Source organism: Rana temporaria, chromosome 12 (assembly GCF_905171775.1).
Source record: "Rana temporaria chromosome 12, aRanTem1.1, whole genome shotgun sequence".
NCBI classification, from domain to species: domain Eukaryota; kingdom Metazoa; phylum Chordata; class Amphibia; order Anura; family Ranidae; genus Rana; species Rana temporaria.
In genome coordinates, this window is record NC_053500.1 from 42672082 (window position 1) to 42688157 (window position 16076).

General features: G+C 47.9%; 1 long non-coding RNA gene across 1 annotated transcript; it reads right to left on the reverse strand.

Moving 5' to 3' along the window:
* Positions 1–3462: 3462 nt before the first annotated feature.
* Positions 3463–10050, reverse strand: LOC120919308. Its single transcript, XR_005744551.1, has 2 exons — positions 9885–10050; positions 3463–3920 (listed from the first exon to the last, which is right to left on the reverse strand). It is a non-coding gene; the product is annotated as an uncharacterized LOC120919308 (long non-coding RNA).
* Positions 10051–16076: the final 6026 nt, after the last annotated feature.

The following is a 16076-nucleotide window of genomic DNA, read 5'->3' on the forward strand; positions in this document are numbered from 1 at the left end:
GGAGAGTGCAAAATCTGAGGCAGCTCTGGATAGAAACCAATCAGTTTCCAGTTTTTTTTGTCAAAGCTTAATTTAATAAGCTGACGTTTAGAAGCTGATTGGCTACCATACACAGCTGCACCAGATTTTGGACTCTGCAGTATTAGTAAATCAACCCCTTTGTGTACATTGATGCTTACCTTCAGGAGGTCTCACAACCTGGCTGACCTCCTGGACTTAGGCCCCATACACACTATTAGCCAGATTCAGGGAGATTTACATTGGCGTATCAGTAGATACGCCGACGTAACTGGGAATCTGCGCCGTCGTAAATTTAAGCGTATTCTGGAAACCAGATACGCTTAAATTAGGCTAAGATACGAGCAGCCGTCGTATCTTAGGGTGCAATATTTACGCTGGCTGCTAGGTGGCGCTTCCGTTGAGTTCGGCGTAGAATATGCAAATGCCTAGATACGCCGATTCACAAACGTACGTGTGCCCGTCGCAGTAAAGATATGCCGTTTACGTATGGCGTTTTCCGGCGTAAAGTTATTCCAACAAAAAGCTGGCCTAGTCAATGTTAAGTATGGCCGTCGTTCCCGCGTCAAAATTTGAAATTTTTACGTTGTTTGCGTAAGTCGTCCGTGAATGGGGCTGGCCGTAATTTACGTTCACGTCGAAACCAATACGTCCTTGCGGCGTACTTTGGAGCAATGCACACTGGGATATGTACACGGACGGCGCCGTTCGTAAAAAAACGTCAATCACGTCGGGTCACCACCCATTTACATAAAACACGCCCCCCCCTCATCCTCATTTTAATTAGGCGCGCTTACGCCTGAATCTGGCTATATCAGTTTTCCTGCAGGTTTTTCTCTTCAGATTTACCAAAACCATGTAGTGCAAGGACCTGCCTGATTGCATACAAATTGAAACTCTTAAGGTTTGACCTCATATTAGATGGTTTTGGTAAACCTGAAGACAAAAACCTGCAGGAAAACTGATAGTGTGTATGGGGCTTTAGTCCTCTTCCCTGGGCCAGAAGCTCCATCTTTCCCTTTTTAATATAATTTTTTTTCTTCGGTACAAGGCACGTCTGATCACCTACTTGTACCCTTCCTGACCATCTCCCATTTCTTTCCTTTTCCCTCCTCTCCAGTCTATTTCCACCCCATTTACCTGGCTCAGTTCTGGGTGCTATTTTTTTTACAGATATGTGAATATCCTGTTCTACTGTTAGCTCAGTCTCATTGCACACATTGTGGATCCAATTGGCCACCGGAAGCCATACGTCCCGGAAATAAAACCAAAACAGCGGTGTATATGGTCTAAAAGTTTAATAAATCCATCAAGGATCAGTCCAAACAAGGTGCCATTATGGCTGTTGTTGGTGGCTATATATAAAAATGATATCAGATGCTCAAGGCAGTTCTCCAGGAGCGAAGCCAGCTCAGAATATGCAAAGAGAAAAACAAAAGGAAAAAAGAGCCTCTGAGTGATCTGTATTTAATGTATGCAAACAAATGTATCCAGCACTTACATTAAATAATGCAATGTAGAAGTCCGGGAGGCTGGTGTGGAACTTTTAAAGCTGGTCAGTCATGCCAGGAACGAGAGATGGCGTCATGTAGCCAGGTGTCAGCAGCTGCTCGGTGCCGGAAGGAGCCGACAGTGTCAGCGGTGATGTTGTGCTGCAGGGCTGAAGTCTCGTGTGTTTGGAGTGTGACGTCAGCTGGACAGGGGCCGAGGAGGACCACGACGCGTTTCAGAGCGTGCGCAAGTCCAGGAACAGTCCTGCGCGCTCTTTTTTCAAGGCTATGTTGTCGGTCTCTCTTATCACTACTCTATCTGCCACAAAGGCTGTGTACATTGTGGCCATTTACATATTTGATTTGTTTTACTTGACCATTTTTATTGTGTTATGTTAGGCCGGTCGGCATGTGTACTTAAAGAGGAGCTCCTCTGTAAAAAAAAAATATTAAAAGCCAGCAGCTACAAATACTGCAGCTGCTGACTTTTAATATTAGGACACCTACCTGTCCTGGAGTCCAACGACGTCAGCAGCAGAAGACGAGCAATCGCTCGTCACTCTGCTGTCCCCACCGCCATACTCGGTGAGGGAACCAGGAAGTGAAGGATTGTGGCTTCACTGCCCGGTTCCCTACGGCACATGCGCGATTCGTGCTGCGCACTGCTTACTGGTCCCCGCTGTGTTCTGGGCGCCGCGTGTTTCCCAGAACACAACGGACAGGATGGGATCTGACGTTCTGCCCGCAGTCTACCCGCAGACTGTGTGGCCGGAAGTGAGTGCAAATACCTGTCTTAAACAAGTATCTGAACCCCCCCCCTCCCCCCTGAAAAGTGTAAAATGTGACACCGGAGGGGGGGGGGGAGGGTTCCCATGAGAAGATGTTTCACTTAAGGGTGGAGCTCCGCTTTAACAACAGAGTTTGCATTGTGCACTGACTGTGCTGTTTCTTCACTTTTTTGAAGATAAAAGAACCTTCTGTATGCAGCAGCCCCCCTTATACTTACCTGAGTCCATCTCAGCGATGTTGCACGAGAGACTCAGCTGCCCAAGACTATTTTCCTCATTGGCTGAGACAGCAGCGGAGCACCTTTGGTTCCTGCTGCTGTCAAAGTCAATGAGCCAATGAGGAGAGTGAGTTGCCTAGCCAGGGCTCCATGTCTGAATGGACACACGGAGCTGAGGCTCGGCTCGGGCGCCCCCATAGCAAGCTGCTTGCTGTAGGGGTACTCGTCAGGATGTAGGGGCCAGGAGAGCTAAAGAGGGATCAGAGGAGAGGAGGATCTAGGCTGCTCTATGCAAATCCACTGCACAGAGCAGTTTAATATATTATTTTGAAGCTACTGCCATGGTGCTGATCTATAAGGATATAGAGGTCTCTTGCATGTATCCTTACCTGTCAAATGTCTCCCCTTTGTCTGTTATAAGAACTGAAAATATGCAGATTCTGTGGGTGGTTCTGTTGTCTGGAGCTCTGTGGGTGGAGTCGTGATGTCAGTAGACTTCCCGCCCACCTCTACTCTACACTCCCCTTGTCAACATGCATTTTCTCTTGTGTATTCCTTACACTAAATTCTGCTATGATCACTAACATCCAGTCAAAATCCAGAAAAGTAGCCACATGACTTCAGAAAAGGAGTGGGGGTGGGAATTAAAAAATAATGCCTGTCTCAGGCTAGTGCATGACATATGTAAATCACCTGTCATCCACAGCAAGGGAGAAGAACAGACACAAGTTTTCTCCTGTTTGTCCGTTTATCTCACTGAAAAAAGAAAAGAGGATTGCTCAGAGCTGGAATAACTCTTTGTGGCAAGACTGGGCACAGATGATAGGAAATCGTATACTCTACATTGGGACAGCAACAAAAAAAAATCGGGTTTACATTCACTTTAAGGGTAGCACTACACTACACTATATCAACATTAAGCCCATAACTCCACCATTTGTCACCTACCTGGTTGAAGGCCGAAGTGACGAGAGGGCTTTTCTCACAGCTATGGTCCAAGCACCCCGGAGGTGATGCCAGGGAATGCAGAGCTCAAACATGCATGGGTGCCGTAAGAACCGGTTCACTGGTGACTGCTTCAGGAGGGGTCCGATTGGTAGTTCTCAGGCAGGTAGGTGAGGTGATCAGCAGGAGCACAGGACACACTGTGGGAGAGCAGGTCAGTCCCAGGCAGTTGGTGGAGTGCCGACATCATGATGGTGCAGGATCAGACTAGCGCGGGGTAACTGGAGTAACGTTGTCAAAGTCAGGTTCCAAGCATGCTGACACCATTAGACCACAAGTGATACCTGCTAATGTAGGATTTGTAGATGGTAAATGGAATTGTGGGGCCAGAGATCCATAAACTTATTTTCCTCAGTCATCTCGTAATGTCCTCTTAGTGATCATGGCCAACTTTATGTACTCTGTTAAAATAAAATGAAGCATTACTTGGAAACCTCCCCAGTACGGGCCAGTTCACACCACAAAAACGCACTCCAGATCCGTTGCAGAAGACAATACGCAACTGGGAACGTGTTACATGAGGTTAGTGGTGATCAATGCTATTACCCCAATCAATGTTCCCACTATAGACTGCTGAGGTCTGAAGGTCACACATCATATGCCAAAGGCTCTCAGGCCACAGGTTGTTCACCTGGGGCTAAATAGACGCCCTGTGTGCCCGCAGCCTAACATATATGCAAAATATCAAGCTTGGCCCAGGAAGCAAATGACTAGAGAGCATTGCAGACATCCCAAGTCTCCTGGCTGCAGGGCTGATCAAGGGTGGCAGTGGTGTGTCATCCATGCATCCCCCTCCATTCTCCTCCGGCCCGCTGTCCTCCTCCTGTTTAGACCCATGATATCTCTCCAAAGCCCCCCCAACAGGGCTGATAAAAAAAAAAAAACAATATTAAAAAAAAGTATCTGTAAAAAATAAACAAAAAAATTACTGACACCACTCCCCCCTGCCCTACTAACAGTGACTACTGTCCCAATCCCCTCCCCCAAAAAGCATTGTGAAAAAACAAATGAAATTGGAAAAAAAATCAATACATAAACATAAAAAAACTACTGACACCATCCACTGCCTAACGGACACTACCCACTGTCCTACCTACACCAACCCACTGCCCTGACACCGCCCACTGACACATACCCCACCCCCTTCCCCAGAAACACTGAAGAAAAATATGAAAACAATTATAAAAAAATAAATAATAAACAACAAAACTGTAAAAAATAAGAAAAACAAAAAAACACTGACACCATCCACTGCTCTCCTGACACTGTTCACTACAACCCTCCCCCACCCCCAATCATTGTGAAAAACTAAAATAAAAAAATAAAAAAAAATATTCTCACACCGTCCACTGCTCTCCTGACACTGGCCCGGATTCAGTAACAATTGCGCTTTTTTTACGGAGGCGCAGGGCAACCTGGGCAATTTTTTTGCGCTGCCCTCGATTCACGGAGCAGAAGCTCCGTAAATTGCGCGGGCGCGCCGGCAAAATGACCGGCGTAAGCGCGCGCAATTTAAATGATCCCGTAAGGGGCGGGAATCATTTAAATTAGGCGCGTTCCCGCGCCGATCGTAGAGCGCATGCTCCGTCGGGAAACTTCACAAGGACGTAATTTGCTTCAAAGTGAACGTGAATGGCGTCCAGCGCCATTCACTATTCACTTACGCAAACTACGTAAATTTCAAATTTCGCGACGCGGGAACGACGGGTATACATAACATTGGCTGCCCCTGCTAATAGCAGGGGCAGCCTTATGCAAAAACCGCCGTACGGAAACTACGTAAATTGCGTACGCAGGGCTCGCGCAACGTTGTGAATCGGTGTTAGTATGCAATTTGCATACTATACGCTGAGCACAACGGGAACGCCACCTAGCGGCCATCGCAAGAATGCAGCCTAAGATATGTGGGCATAAGAGCCTTATGCCGCACATATCTTAGGCTGCAGTCGGCGTAACGAGGTTCCTGAATCAGGAGCATTCGTTACGCCGGGGCAAGTAAGCAATTGCGCTGTGTAACCTATGGTTACACAGGCGCAATTGCTTCTTGAATCCAGGCCACTGTCTACTAGCCCCCAAAAAGAATTTTGAAAAAAAAAAATAGTAAAAATGTCATTGTAAAAAAAATAAAAATAAAGAACTTATGTCACCATCCACTGCCATTACTGTCACCATCCTGCACATACTACCCACCGCTGTACAATCCTCACCTGCACATTATACCCACTTACATATACTCTGCACTCCTCTCCTGCACATACTACCCACCGCTGTACAATCCTCACCTGCACATTATACCCACTTACATATACTCTGCACTCCTCTCCTGCACATACTACCCACTGCTGTACACTGCACACCCCTCTCCTACACATACTACCCACCGCTGTACATTTTGCACACCTCTCCTACACATACTACCCACCGCTGTACACTCCACACTCCTCTCCTGCACATACTACCGACCACTGTACACTCCACACCCCTTTCCTACACATACTACCCACCGCTGTACAATCCTCACCTGCACATTATACTCACCTACATACACTCTGCACTCCTCTCCTACACATACTACCCACCGCTGTATACTCCACACCCCTCTCCTACCCATACTACCCACCGCTGTACAATCCACACTCCTCTCCTACACATACTACCCACCACTGTACACTCCACACCCCCTCTCCTACACATACTACCCACCGCTGTACACTCCACACCCCTCTCCTACACATACTACCCACCGCTGTACACTCCACACCCCTCTCCTACACATACTACCCACCGCTGTACACTCTGCACACCTCTCCTACACATACTACCCACCGCTGTACACTCTGCACACCTCTCCTACACATACTACCCACCGGTGTACACTCTGCACACCTCTCCTCCTCACCTGCACATTATACCCACTTACATATACTCTGCACTCCTCTCCTGCACATACTACCCACTGCTGTACACTGCACACCCCTCTCCTACACATACTACCCACCGCTGTACATTTTGCACACCTCTCCTACACATACTACCCACCGCTGTACACTCCACACCCCTCTCCTACACAGACTACCCACCGCTGTACACTCCACACCCCTCTCCAACACATACTACCCACCACTGTACACTCCACACTCCTCTCCTGCACATAATACCCACCACTGTACACTCCACACCCCTTTCCTACACATACTACCCACCGCTGTACAATCCTCACCTGCACATTATACTCACCTACATACACTCTGCACTCCTCTCCTGCACATACTACCCACCGCTGTACACTGCACACCCCTCTCCTACACATACTACCCACCGCTGTATACTCCACACCCCTCTCCTACACATACTACCCACCGCTGTACACTCTGCACTCCTCTCCTACACATACTACCCACCACTGTACACTCTGCACTCCTCTCCTGCACATACTACCCACTGCTGTACACTCTGCACACCTCTCCTACACATACTACCCACCGCTGTACACTCTGCACACCTCTCCTACACATACTACCCACCGCTGTACAATCCACACTCCTCTCCTACACATACTACCCACCACTGTACACTCCACACCCCCTCTCCTACACATACTACCCACCGCTGTACACTCTGCACACCTCTCCTACACATACTACCCACCGCTGTACACTCTGCACACCTCTCCTGCACATACTACCCACCGGTGTACACTCCACACCCCTCTCCTACACAAACTACCCACCGCTGTACACTCTGCACTCCTCTCCTGCACATACTACCCACCGCTGTACACTCTGCACACCTCTCCTACACATACTACCCACTGCTGTACAATCCACACTCCTCTCCTACACATACTACCCACCACTGTACACTCCAAACCCCCTCTCCTACACATACTACCCACCGCTGTACACTCTGCACTCCTCTCCTGCACATACTACCCACCGGTGTACACTCCACACCCCTCTCCTACACAAACTACCCACCGCTGTACACTCTGCACTCCTCTCCTGCACATACTACCCACCGCTGTACACTCCACACCCCTCTCCTGCACATACTACCCACCGCTGTACACTCTACACCCCTCTCCTGCACATACTACCCACCATTGTACACTCCACACCCCTCTCCTACACTCTGCACTGTACATTCCCTATTTAACATTACTGCATTCTGCAGTATGTAAGTCATCTCAGACTTTTTACATTTGAAATCACACCGGTTCGTAGAAGTAGTTCATGGACTACTTTTCAAAAATGTGTCGCATCAAAACGCATGGTCCTACGGAACTATGCGATCCAGTGCAGGCATACGCAGGGGGTGTTGTTAGGAATATATTGAGGCCCGCAGCAGATTGCACAGCCGGTGTTTTTTGACCTTAGTGCGGGAAACCTTCATAACTCATAATGCATAGGAGTAACTTATATGTCCATACTGGCCAGATTTCCAGCATTGCCATGGCTGTTGCTATGGCCTTTCTAAGGTGAAGGAAGTTTAAAGGCAGAACTATAGAATACAAATATAAGAATGTACTCAATATTATGGACATTGGAGGGGGGGCAGAATTATGGCCCCAGTATTATGGACAGGGAGGGGAGGCAGAATTATGGCCCCAGTATTATGGACAGGGGGGTGGCAGAATTATGGCCCCAGTATTATGGACAGGGGGGGGCAGAATTATGGCCCCAGTATTATGGACAGGGGGGGGGGGGCAGAATTATGGCCCCAGTATTATTATAGACGGGGAGGGGAGGCAGAATTATGGCCCCAGTATAATGGACAGGGGGGGGCAGAATTATGGCCTCAGTATTATGGACAGGGAGGGGGAGGCAGAATTATGGCCCCAGTATTATGGACAGGGAGGGGGAGGCAGAATTATGGCCCCAGTATTATGGACAGGGAGGGGGGGCAGAATTATGGCCCCAGTATAATGGACAGGGAGGGGAGGCAGAATTATGGCCCCAGTATTATGGACAGGGAGGTGGGGCAGAATTATGGCCCCAGTATTATGGACAGGGAGGGGGGGGCAGAATTGTGGCCCCAGTATTATGGACAGGGAGGGGGGCAGAATTATGGCCCCAGTATTATGGACAGGGAGGGGGGGGCAGAATTGTGGCCCCAGTATTATGGACAGGGGGGGCAGAATTATGGCCCCAGTATTATGGACAGGGAGGGGGGGCAGAATTATAGCCCCAGTATTATGGACAGGGAGGGGGAGGCAGAATTATGGCCCCAGTATTATGGACGGGGGGGGGGCAGAATCATGGCCCCAGTATTATGGACAGGGAGGGGGGGCAGAATTATAGCCCCAGTATTATGGACAGGGAGGAGGGGCAGAATTTTGGCCCCAGTATTATGGACAGGGGAGGGGCAGAATTATGGCCCCAGTATTATGGACAGGAGTGGAGGGGGCAGAATTATGGCCCCAGTATTATGGACAGTGAGGGGGGCAGAATTATGGCCCCAGTATTATGGACAGGGAGGGGAGGCAGAATTATGGCCCCTGTATTATGGACATGGAGGGGGGGGCAGAATTATGGCCCCAGTATTATGGACAGGGAGGGGTGGCAGAATTATGGCCCCAGTTTTATGGATAGGGAGGGGAGCAGAATTATGGCCCCAGTATTATGGACAGGGGGGGCAGAGTTATGGCCCCAGTATTATGGACAGGGAGGGGGGGCAGAATTATAGCCCCAGTATTATGGACAGGGAGGGGGAGGCAGAATTATGGCCCCAGTATTATGGACGGGGGGGGGGCAGAATCATGGCCCCAGTATTATGGACAGGGAGGGGGGGCAGAATTATAGCCCCAGTATTATGGACAGGGAGGAGGGGCAGAATTTTGGCCCCAGTATTATGGACAGGGGAGGGGCAGAATTATGGCCCCAGTATTATGGACAGGAGTGGAGGGGCAGAATTATGGCCCCAGTATTATGGACAGTGAGGGGGGCAGAATTATGGCCCCAGTATTATGGACAGGGAGGGGAGGCAGAATTATGGCCCCTGTATTATGGACATGGAGGGGGGGGCAGAATTATGGCCCCAGTATTATGGATGGGGGGGGGCAGAAATATGGCCCCAGTATTATGGACAGGGAGGGGTGGCAGAATAATGGCCCCAGTATTATGGACAGGGAGGGGGCAGAATTATGGCCCCAGCCCCCAGTATTATGGACAGGGAGGGGGCAGAATTGTGGCCCCAGTATTATGGACAGGGAGGGAAAAGTCCAGCAGGACTCCATTTACACCAGGGAAACCGTTACTGCATGCTCACAACTGGTAAACGTCCCCCCCACAAATGACAGTCATTACATACACCCATAAGAACACTGGCACTGAGTGAGCCCTGACAACTGCATGTGCCCTACTTACGGTCCATTAGCAACGTTCCAGCAGGTTCCATGTGCCACTGTGCGTCATTCAGGCTACCCCTGTCCTTCCTCCTGTGGCCTCGGGTGTCGCTGTGCGCTGTGTATATACTGTATGCATTGTGCACGACGCTAAAGCAACATGCTGGCTCTTACAGGCTGGCTAATTCTCCTGGGCTGCCGATCCAGTACAGCACCCCCTAGCGAACACCCCCAGTAGTACGCCTCTGGCCTGTGTAATATATGTAAATAGGGAGCCCTGAGGTGTTTTGTAGTACTTTATGTTTTTTAGATTCCCTCACAAGCTTCTAGTACTCAACTGCAATAAACTTTAGTAATTTTATCAGAAATAAAATCACAAGTTGAACGTTTCCACATATTCAAGCAATTACTGCGCACATTTCTGTCTTTAGGCTACAAGCGTGCGTCTTTTATAGATCGCCACACAACAACACTGACTGGATATCATACAAGACATTCACTAGACATGCTATTACAGCTCTCCATAATAACATAGCAACAGCCAACTCTGTTTTTCAAATATGTACTCCTCCAGGCCACATTTGTTATGGCCTTACTGTTCTGTACATTGCAAAGAAATGTAAGTGTGGCCTTCATAGAGAAATGTAACTTGTTTTTATTTGATTGACTGAAGACCTGCTGGAAAAGTACATTTTCAGTGCATATATTGAGTTATTTATTATCGCACTTCTCATTTTCACCGATTACCATCCAGGATAATTCTGACATTCCTCACATGTAAAAACCAGCATTGCTGGAAAATGAATTGTACCCCCAAACATGAAGTATTTTCTGACAGCAGGCACCCCGGAGAATAAAACCTTTTTTTATGTTGCATGATATTTGTCAAAGGCACATTTTCAGTAAAAAATACACCCAAATAGTTTTAATGCACACAAAAATATAATACCCAACTTTGTGATAAAATATAAAAGATGATGTTGCACCGAGTTAATAGATAACAAACATGTCACCTTTTAAAATTGCACACTTCCAAAGAACGGCAACAAACTACAATACATTGATTCATCCATAGACAATGGGCCGGATTCAGGTAGGCGGCGCAGCGTATCGTATTTACGCTACGCCGCCGTAAGTCAGAGAGGCAAGTGCTGTATTCACAAAGCACTTGCCTCCTAAGTTACGGCGGCATAGCGTAAATGGGACCGGCGTAAGTGCGCGTAATTCAAATGAGGATGAGGGGGCGTGTTTTATGTTAATTTTTGGTGACACAACGTGATTGACGTGCGCCGTCCATGGAATTTCCCAGTGTGCATTGCTCCAAAGTACGCCGCAGGGACGTCAATGGTTTCGACGTGAACGTAAATTACGTCCAGCCCCATTCACGGACGAGTTACGCAAACGACGTAAAATTTTCAAATTTCGACGCGGGAACAAAGGCCATACTTAACATTGGCTACGCCACCTAGGGGGCATGTTTATCTTTACGCAGCGTATCTCTTACGGAAACGGCGTATCTTTACTGCGACGGGCAAGCGTACGTTCGTGAATCGGCGTATCTAGTAATTTACATATTCTACGCCGAAATCAACGAAAGCGCCACCTAGCGGCCAGCGAAAAAATTGCACCCTAAGATAGGACGGCGCAGGTCGTCGTATCTTAGCTAGGGTTAAGTGTATCTCAGTTTGAGCATACACTTAAACTTACGACGGGCTTAGATTCCGAGTTACGTCGGCGTATCTACTGATACGTCGGCGTAACTCTTTGTGAATCCGGCCCACTGGTTTAAAAGGCTTGAGCCCAGGTTCACACTGAAAACGGGAATGAAATGGTGCAAGTTCAGCTGAACTTCATTCCTGCATGTCAGTCCCGACTTCGGGAGCAACTTCAGAGACATCTGTGCCAAAGGTAGAACAAAAACTACTTTTGGGAATCGGTACCGATTTAGATGGGGCCATTGCTGGCAATAGCCACCGATTTTAGCATGCAATTTGACATGTCAAATCGCATGCCAAATCACTGCAATGTGAACCAGGGCTTACAAGTTACCAATTTTGAGTTATTCAGGAGTAGGGATGAGCGAACAATTTGGGGTGTTCATGGCAAATTCGAAAAGCTGCGGAACACCCTTTAAAAGTCTATGGGAGAAATCTAAAGTGCTAATTTTAAGGGTTAATTTGCAAGTTATTGTCATAAAAAGTCCCAGACCTGGGTCCTGCCCCAGGGGACATGTATCAATGCAATTTTTTTTTTTTAAAACTATCGTTTTTTCAGGAGCAGTGATTTTAATAATGCTTAAAGTGAAACAATAAAAGTGATATATTCCTTTAAATTTCATACCTGGGGGGTGTGTATAGTATGCCTGTAAAGTAGCGCATGTTTCCCATGCTTAGAACTGTCCTTGCACAAAATGTAATTTCTAAAGGAAAAAAAGTAATTTAAAACTACTCGTGGCTATTAATGAATTGTCGGATGAATGAATGAAAAACTTATAAAGCTCGGCGCATGCGAACTGAATCGCTACAGATCAAAGTCATTGAAAAAAATGGCAGGGGTCCCTCCCCCAGTCCATTATCAGGATCTGGTAAGAATATTAAGGGGAACCCCGAACCAAAAAAACAAACACGTAGGGATCCCTCCAAATTCCATATCAGGCCCTTCAGGGCCCCAATCCGTCCCCGGAGCTGAAGAACGGGGACAGCTGTATGTAAACACAGCTTCCCCGTTCTTCACTGTGGCTGCGGCATCGATCGTGTCATCCCTTTTATAGGGGGACACAATCGATGACGTCACACCTACAGCCACACCCCCTACAGTTGTAAACACACTTCAGGTCACACATAACCCCATCAGCGCCCCCTGTGGTTAACTCCCAAACTGCAATTGTCATTTTCACAATAAACAATGCATTTTAAATGCATTTTTTGCTGTGAAAATGACAATGGTCCCAAAAATGTGTCAAAATTTAATACAAATCAGCGCCCCCACCTCTGCAGGCGCCTGGGTGCAAAGCACCCTGCGCACCCTGCCTAGGATCGGCCCTAGGAAAGGGTAATCAAGAAGCAGGTCAGGTGGAAGTTGGATCAATAACAGGATCAGGTAGAGTTTTAGGATCACAGAAGCAAAACTGAAGACCATTCAAGAAGGAGCTTGTGCGGGGTCCAGGTTTAAATAGTCCACTTAGCAGCAGTGGACGTGCATGCAGTTCAGCGCGGACACATGCAGATATACGTGCATAACAATGCATGTGCAGTTATTCTACACCTGCAAATATGTGATGGCTGGCACGTTGTTCCTGACAAGCAGACATATTATCAAACACAGACGATTGCTCTCATAAACTCCTGAAAAGGTAAGTAAGCCATTATTTTACAGAGTGACTTTTTTGCTATCTTTATTACAGAGGCACTTGGGTCTCTTTAAAGTAATTTATGATGTACACATTTTTACATCATTGCTCTTCCGTGTTATGTAGCTGTTGTGAGGGTAGAGATTTGTATTTTGACAATGAGAAATCTCAGCTCCTTCTTCATGCTGTTTGGCAACTTTCTGACTTTATGAAGATGACCGCTTCCCCTTTAGAGAAAGGCAGGGTGTGCCCCTCCTCTGAGTCATTCGGCTGTCTATTTTTAGCATAGCATCTGCAGCAAAAAGGCTGTAGAGAGAGAGAACTACTGTTGTTAAATATAATCTATAAGCCCTCTTGTGTCTACGGTAGAGCCATTTTGTTCTTTATATGTTTTCTAGGGCTAACCACTGGAAAAATGGAAAGCAGTATACAAAAAACACACAAAGGCAGCGCTCGCTGGGAATAGCATTAAAACTTTTATAGTCTTCAAGTAGGTAACAAAATAAATATTGCACTGGAGATAAAATCGATGTAGCTACATAAACTGTAAAAATGGTGCGAGTAATACCAAACGGTAGCAAAAGCAGTCATAAAAACATGTAGCTAAGTATGATACTGGTATAAAAATGTGTACAATGATACCACTGCTGAATCCAGATGAGGAGAGGTTAACATCAGTCCGTCGGCATGTAGATGTCCCGTGAAGGGAATGATCACAACTCCCAGTAGATGGCTGTAGAATCCCAGGCTGATAGAGGGAAGTGTAACAGCTCTTGCGTATGGCAGATAGTAAGGTCCCGCAGGCATGCCGATATGAAGGCACAGCAAAGGAGCCCTTCAGATGGACACGGCAAGCCCCACCGGTGTCCGTGACATCACCGGATCTCCGACGGAACTCCCTGAAGACCCAGAAGCCGGCGGAGAGGTGAGTACCGATGAAAATAATTTTGATCGATCAAAAAATTTACGATTACCGTATTTATCTTGCTATAACGCGCACCCCCGAACTTGAAGGAAAATTCCTGAAAAAAAAAATACTTACAGTTTGGATGTCCCTCGTCGGTGTCTTGCCCGCCGTCCATCGCGTCCTGCCCGTCGTCCATCGCGTCCATCGGCGGCCTCCTCCGGCGTCCTTCTGCGGCCATCGTGGTGTCCTCCCCGCTCGATCCCCGCTTCCCGCGCTGTGTTCAAACCACTGCGCCGACATATACCGAGCGCAGTACACTCGGGTATAGTCGGGCAGGCTCGGCTCCTCTCGCGTAAAGGACGTACAGGACGCTTAGGACGTGACCGCAAGAGGAGCCGAGCCTGCCCGACTATACCTGAGTGTACTGCGCTTGGTATATTTCGGCGCAGTGGTTCAAACACAGCGCGGGAAGCGGGTATCGGCGTATATCGCGCACCCGCGATTTTGCCCTGATTTTCAGGGCAAAAAAAGTGCACGGTATACGCCGATAAATACGGTAATTGAGGAATTAATAGTTAATTTAATAGTTAATAGTTAATTTCCACAGCCCTACAGCTCCTGTTTGTAAAACTAAGCTTTTGGGGAGGAGGGGGAGAGCAGGTACCCAAATTTAAAACGTACCTGCTCCCAATTATGTTCCGGTTGCTTTAGGCGATTGGAATCGGAAGTTCTCTTTCCCAAAGTCTTCTGGGACACATGACAGGGGGACGCAAACAAACAAAAAAAAAAAAACATCATGCGCAGCCACTGTGCCCATCAAGCTTAACCACTGTACCCATAAATTGCTGCCACTGTGCCATCAAACGCAGCCACTGTACCCATAAATTGCTGCCACTGTGCCATCAAACGCAGCCACTGTACCCATAAATTGCTGCCACTGTGCCATCAAACGCAGCCACTGTACCCATAAATTGCCGCCACTGTGCCATAAAAGTCAGCTACTGTACCCATCAATTGCCGCCACTGTGCCCATCAATTGCCACCACTGTGCCCCATCAATTGCTGGCAGTGTGCCATATCAATTGCTGCCAGTGTGCCCATCAATTGCCGCCACTGTGCCCATCAATTGCCGCCACTGTGCCCCATCAATTGCTGCCAATGTGCCCCATCAATTGCTGCCACTGTGCCCCATCAATTGCTGCCACTGTGCCCCATCAATTTCTGTCAATATGCCCCATCAATTGCTGCCAGTGTGCCCCATCAATTAATGCCAGTGTGCCCCATCAATTGCCACCAGTGTTTTCCCCGTCAGTTGCCGTCAGTGTACCCCATCAATTCCCGCTACTGTGCCCCACCAAATGCTGCCAGTGTGCCCCCTGCCCGACACTTACCTGTCTCGGCGCTGTCCTCCATGCTCAGCTCCAAGTCTTCATGTCTTCTTCTGTTCTCTTCCCATCCTCTGCTATGATTGGATATCTAATAGGCGTTTAATCACAGCGCCTGTCGCTTCAGCCAATCAGGTGACAGGGTAACCAGACCCGAGCATCTGATTGGCTGAGAGGCGGGTCAGTGTTAGGGATGCGATTTTTTTGCTTCCCTAACACAACATTGCGCCCGCTGTTTACCAATTTGGAAGCCTATTAGAGCCCATGGCTCTAATCAGGACGCCTCCTAGAGCCGATTGCTCTAATCAGGCACTTAAAAAAAAAAAAACACTGCAGTATTTCAGATGCCCGGCGCCCAACAAGTGGCCGGACACCTTAATAGGTGAATAGCGGCGACAATAGAGAACATGTTCTCTATTTCCTTGACGGGAATGGGGAAATTTGGCTCGCCGAGATACTCGGTGGCTTCACAAGGAACTCGACGAGCAAAACGATGTTTCATTCAGTGACAGGATTGCTTGATTAATGGCTTAAGCTGGCAATAGATGGTTCACCATAGGCGTGCGCACAGGG